The sequence below is a fragment of the Rutidosis leptorrhynchoides genome, chromosome 3, assembly GCF_046630445.1.
Source record: "Rutidosis leptorrhynchoides isolate AG116_Rl617_1_P2 chromosome 3, CSIRO_AGI_Rlap_v1, whole genome shotgun sequence".
Classification (NCBI taxonomy): Eukaryota; Viridiplantae; Streptophyta; class Magnoliopsida; order Asterales; family Asteraceae; genus Rutidosis; species Rutidosis leptorrhynchoides.
In genome coordinates, this window is record NC_092335.1 from 532,577,452 (window position 1) to 532,584,559 (window position 7,108).

A 7,108-nucleotide genomic window follows, 5' to 3' on the forward strand; every position below is an offset into this window, starting at 1 on the left:
GAAATTAAATATGAAATAAAAGAATTATGCTTATTTAAACTTCCGTAATCATGATGTTTGACGTGTTGATTTTAGTTTTATGCCCATGGGTTAATTGTCCTTTGTCCTGGATTATTTAATATGTCCGTCTGGTTTTTGTCCATAACAGTCCATCAGTCATAAATATAAAGTGCGAGTGTCCTCGTCAAATTATCCTTATACCCGAAGTTAAATATTCCAACTAATTGGGGACTTAAACTGTAACAAGGTTTTAATACTTTGTTTAATAATTACACCAGGATATCGACTGTGTGTAACCCAAGGTTTTAATACTTTGTTATCAATTATGCCAAGTGTCCATGTACATAATTTCACCCCTGTTTTAATAATTTCATAGACTATTAATTCATTCCCGTGTCCGGTTAAATAAACGATTATTCGTACATATAAATATCCCGCCCATCGTGTCCAATCGAGTGTATATGGTTATTTATAGGGACGTCCAATTGTAAATCTTTATATTAAAATTAACAAACTATCATTTAGTTAAACAAATATAAAGCCCATTAATAGCCCATAGTCTAATTTCTACAAGTGTCGTTCTTTTGTTCAAACCCCAATTATGGTACAAAGCCCAATTACCCAATTTTAGTAATTAGCCCAACATCATGATTACTTCGGATTAAATAAGCATAATAATAACTTAGCTACGAGACATTAAATTAAAAAGGTTGAACATAACTTACAATGATTAAAAATAGCGTAGCATTACACGGACAGAATTTCGACTTACACCCTTACAACATTCGCTAACATACCCTTATTATTAGAACTTAAAATTAAAATTAAAATTAAAATTATAATATATATATATATATATATATATATATATATATATATATATATATATATATAAAATACGTTTGATAGAGAGAAAGAAAGACGTATATTGATGAACCAAACACTCGTTTTTATAGGGCATGTGGGCTGGAAAAGGTGCTCATGCGATCGCATGAGCTTTACCCTTCAGGCTCATGCGATCGCATGGCCAGCTGGGGAGGCTCAAAAGTCTACAAAAACGTGGGCTGCTTATTTATTTATTATATAATATAATATATATAATTAAATTTAATTATATATATATATTATATTATATTCTTGTACTCCGTTGACTTGTAATTTTTAGTCCGTTGCGTCGAGCGTTGAGAGTTGACTCTGGTCCCGGTTCCGGATTTTTGAACGTCCTTGCGTATAATTTAATATCTTGTACTTTGCGTTTTGAATCTTGTACTCTTGTAATTTCGAGACGTTTCTTATCAATAATTGGAACCTCTTTGATTGTATTTTGTATTTTTGAGCTTTTTGGTCGTTTGCGTCTTCAATTCGTCGAATCTGTCTTTTGTCTTTACCTTTTATTATTTAAACGAATATCACTTGTAAATAGAACAATTGCAACTAAAAGCTTGTCTTTCTTGAGGAATAATGCTATGAAATATATGTTCGTTTTTAGCATTATCATTCACCTAATTCTTCTTGTGGGCAGTCTGCAAATTTTGTTAGTGGACGTGGTCAATTCTATGGCTCTCATGGCCGTGGTCGCGGACGTCGTCCACCTCAGTGTCAACTTTGTAGAACAGATGGTAATTACGCCAATCAATGTCCAGATCTCTCTAGTTTTGCTCAGCTTACACCCTCAATTGACGCCAACATTGCTCATGCTTTTCAAGACAAATGTCACATAACCAATTCAGATTCTCCTGGTTGGTATGTCGATTCTGGTGCATCGGCTCACATGGCTTCTTCTCTGTCACACTTGGATCACGCTACTACTTATTCAGGTAATGAAAAGGTTACTGTTAGTAATGGTAACACTCTCTCTATTACTCACGTGGGATCCTCGGTTCTGTCTAAGGATCTCAAATTATTAGACATTCTTGCGGTTCCTTTTATTACTAAAAATATGTTATCTATCAGTAAGCTAACCTCCGATAATCATGTTGATATCCTGATTTCTGATAAGCAGTTTATGATTCAGAATCGTCACACAAGGGCAGTTCTAGCAACGAGAACGCCTCATGCTGATCTTTATGTGTTAGAGTGCGGGCAACATGCTCTTATCTCCGATTTACATTCTCGTAAACCTAGAAGTTCTTTTGAATTATGGCATAATAGCTTTGGACATATTTCTTTTGAGGTAATTTCTATTTTGTATAAATGAGTACGGTTATCGATTACTTCATTATTATCGAAACCGGGCATTTGATCTTTTTGTCAATTATCTAAGAGTAAGCATATGCTTTTTCCTCTTAATGACAAACGAGCTACACATGTTCTTGATTTAATTCACTGTGATCTTTGGGGACCCACACCCATTATGTCTGTTGGAAAATTACGGTCTCACTAATTCCCACCACCCAGCCCAACAATAATAGTAAAGAAATAAAAACAATACACAACACAAGATTTAACGTGGAAACTCCAAAACAGGAGAAAAACCACCGGCCCCCAAAGAGAGAAATACACTATATCACAAATTTTTACAATGATATAGACGACTCTCTTAAGCCAACTACACTCTCCAAAATATTTAACTAATACAACTCTCAAACAAAGGTAAGAAAGAAAGAAATAATCAAATACTTAAAGTGTATTGATTGGTGCAATTTGAAAGTGAGGCTTAACACTCCTTTTATAACCAAGTCACCCCCCTCCCACTTCTTCCTCCCACCTATGTGGGATAACATCCATTCACAAATACAAAGCAACCATATCCATTTCTTCTAACCAAAACTATAACTAACAAATCTCCACCTTTTGGATAGAAGAAGATAACCATGCTTCCACTTTGCAAAAGAAACCGACGTAGATGTTTTCTCGACGGCAACTTCAAGATCCTCATCTTCATGCCGCTGACATTACCTCTAACCCAAGAAATAAAATTTTCATCTTCATCGAACATTGTCAAGACCCGGCAATCATTGTCATAATAGACAATCATAACTCTAAACAGAATTATCATACTCCACCATAAAGAGTATCACACTTAGAATATCACATTCCAAGCATTTCACCTCGGCACATGTTGTATAACCGGCTGAACAGTTATGGTGCAACTTCCTGTTTGGCTTTCCCTGGAAGTTTCATCAGCTACAACATCAGTTTCCACCACACATCCTGCACCAATGCCAAACCAGTGCCCATGTGCAATTGTGGAACCGCTAACGAACATCCCTTTCCATGGTGGCGCGGACACACTATGAGGATGACTGACTTTAGAAGAATTCGTCACTCTCCGTAATGACGGAGACAATGTTAGCATCTTTGGAGCCATTTGCCGGACTAGCTCCACCTGGACAATTAACCCTTACATGCCCAGTCTTCCCGCAATTCCAGCATGTCAGATTCTTTCTAGAGTTTCTCTTCTGCTTATCCGAACCCAACAGTACCGTAGCTTCTGATGACGAGACTCCGTTACCTTCCAATCTTTTCTCCTCGGATAGGAGCTTGCTAGTAACATCTTCAAACTTCAACATTTCTTTCCCGTACATTAGAATAGGTTTCATGTGCTGCTCATAGGACGATGATAAAGATAATATCAACCTCAAAGCTTTATCTTCATCATCCGTTTTAACTCCAATAGCCTCCAATTCCGAAACAATACCGTTAAGAATACTTAGATGATCTGAAATCTTTGAACCCCCATCCATACGCAGAGTATGAAATTGTTCTTTAAGACACAACCGATTTGAGATGCCCTTGCCCTGGTACAACTGCTCTAGTTTAACCCAAAGCTCCTTTGCCGTTGATAACCCGTGCACATTTGCAAGCACGTTCTTTGCAAGACACAAAAGAATCGCACTTGCTGCCCTCAAATCCATATCATCCCATTCTTCTTCATCGAACTTACTACTAGAATCACTGACAGGAACAAGGGTGGGTTTACCCTTCAAAGCCTTGTGTAAACCAGACTGAATCAACACATCCTTGACTTGAACCTGCCATAAGCCAAAATTGATCCTCCCATCAAATTTCTCAACATCAAAACCTCATTAGACTGAACTTCGACATCGTATCAGTATCCTATAAACAACACTTTCTCTGATTTTGCTCACGTTTCGACTGTTCGACAGATGTAGTGGAGTGGCGTACATGATCCGTTAAATTGGAAAATCCAACACCCGGTCCACTACAAATTCTAGACACCACTTACTCCGAATCAGAAAAAATATTGTCTAACCAGATACCCTATACGATCAATAGACCTCGTTTCTGATGTGGACGATCCACTCTCGTGGCAACCACAGAGCATACTCCGACTCCTATAATCGAGACCCCATCAAACCTGACGTTCTGATACCAGTTGTTGGGAAATTACGGTCTCACTAATTCCCACCACCCAGCCCAACAATAATAGTAAAGAAATAAAAACAATACACAACGCAAGATTTAATGTGGAAACTCCAAAACAGGAGAAAAACCACCGGCCCCCAAAGAGAGAAATACACTATATCACAAATTGTTACAATCATATAGACGACTCTCTTAAGCTAACTACACTCTCCAAAATATTTAACTAATACAACGCTCAAACAAAGGTAAGAAAGAAAGAAATAATCAAATACTTAAAGTGTATTGATTGGTGCAATTTGGAAGTGAGGCTTAACACTCCTTTTATAACAAGTCACCCCCTCCCACTTCTTCCTCCCACCTATGTGGGATAACATCCATTCACAAATACAAAGCAACCATATCCATTTCTTCTAACCAAAACTATAACCAACAATGTCTATGAATGGTTATCAGTATTATGTAATCTTTGTTGATGATCACTCACGGTTTACTTTGTTCTATCCTCTGAAAGAAAAGTCTGACTTTTACTTTGTATTTAGTGACTTTATCAAGTTTGTGCAAACACAGTTTGATCTAAAAATTAAAGCTTTACAAAGTGATGGTGGCTCCGAGTTCACCAACACTCGCGTTCAGCACTTGCTTACGGAAAATGGCACTCTACACCGTAAGTCATGCCCTCACACTCCTCAACAAAATGGTTTTGTTGAACGAAAACATCGGCACATCACCGAAACTAGACTTTCCATGATGTTTAATGCTCGTGCTCCAGCATCTCTTTGGACTAATGCCTTTAGTTTCGCTACCTACATCATTAACCGACTACCATCAAAGGTTTTAGCATCCAAGTCACCTTTTAAGATTTTATATTCTATATCTCTAAATCATGATAATTTTCGGGTTTTGGGTGTTGTGTTTACCCGTACTTGCAAGATTACGCACCACAAAAGTTAGCTCCTCGAAGTCTCGCGTGTGTTTTCATTAGATATAGTACTCAATATAAAGGGTACAAATGCTTGGATAGATCTTCTGGTTGCATCTTCATCACCCGTCATTCACAATTTGATGAGGAAAAATTCCCGTATTCAGGTGTCATCTCTCCTTCTGATTTAGTTACCCTTGATTTCTCAAATTATGATGATCATTTTGGGCAGTCGGTTGCAGCCTCTTCTGCTGCTTTTAATGGCACAAATTCAGCTAGTTCACAAGTTCTTCCACCAACTACAGCACCCACGAACTTGTCTACTTGTTCTCTATGTGAAGATGCACCCATTACAGCAGCAGCTCAGCCTGCTGATGCTTCGATCACAATAGCTTCTTTAGCTATTCCAGCCTCTATTGCTGCTACTTCGACTCCAACAACCTCTGTTGGGCACTCTATGACCACTAGATCGAATTCCAGAATTTACAAACCTCGGTATATTTTTGATCTTGCTCATCTCTCGCACTTTCGTATTCATCATGCTCTTCTTTCTACTAAAGAGCTAAGAGGTTTCAAAACAGCTGCTAAAGATCCCTCATGGTTAAAAGCTACGTGCAAAGAGATGGGTGCTTTTACAAAGTAATAATACATGAGAACTCATTCCTCGCCCAAATAATTCGAATGTAGTTGGTTCTAAATGGGTGTTTCGTACCAAATATAAGTTGGCTGGCACTATTGATCGCCTGAAGGCACGACTTGTTGCACATGGTTTTACTCAAATTCCTGGTATTGACTATTAGGCTACTTTTAGTCCTGTTGTTAAATCTTCAACGGTTCGCATTGTCATGTCACTAGCCACTCTTCATAAGTGGCCGCTCCATCAGCTTGATGTGAAAAATGCCTTCCTTAATGGGCATTTAACTGAGAATGTTCTTATGGAACAACCTATAATGACCCGTCCTAATCCATCTGGACGAATACATTACATTTGGTTACATCGCGAGGTACTTGACCTCTATATGATACATTTTACAAACATTGTATTCGTTTTTAAAAGACATACTTTCATTACATCGAAAGTTGACGGCATGCATACCATTTCATAATATATCCAACTATAATTGACTTAATAATAATCTTGATGAACTCAACGACTCAAATGCAACGTCTTTTGAAATACGTCATGAATGACTCCAAGTAATATCTCTAAATGAGCAAATGCACAGCGGAAGATTTATTTCAAACCTGAGAATAAACATGCTTTCAAGTGTCAACCAAAAAGGTTGGTGAGTTCATTAGTTTATCATAAATAATCTTTTCATAATTTTAATAGACCACAAGATTTCATATTTCCAATTCTCATAAACATACGTCCCATGCATAGAGACAAAAATCATTCATATGGTGAACACCTGGTAACCGACCTTAACAAGATGCATATAGAATATCCCCTCTCATTCCGGGACTCCCTTCGGACATGATAAATTCGAAGTACTAAAGCATCCGGTACTTTGAATGGGGCTTGTTGGGCCCGATAGATCTATCTTTAGGATTCGCGTCAATTAGGGTGTCTGTTCCCTAATTCTTAGATTACCAGACTAAAAAGGGGCATATTCGGTTTAATAATCCAGCCATAGAATGTAGTTTTAAGTACTTGTGTCTATTTCGTCAAACATTTATAAAGCAGCGCATGTATTCTCAGTCCCAAAAATATATTGCAAAAGCATTTAAAAAGGGAGCAAATGAAACTCACCATACTGTATTTTGAAGTAAAAATACATATGACGATATTTAACAACTGAACAAGGTAGGGTTGGCCTCGGATTCACGAACCTATATCATTGGTATGTATATATATTA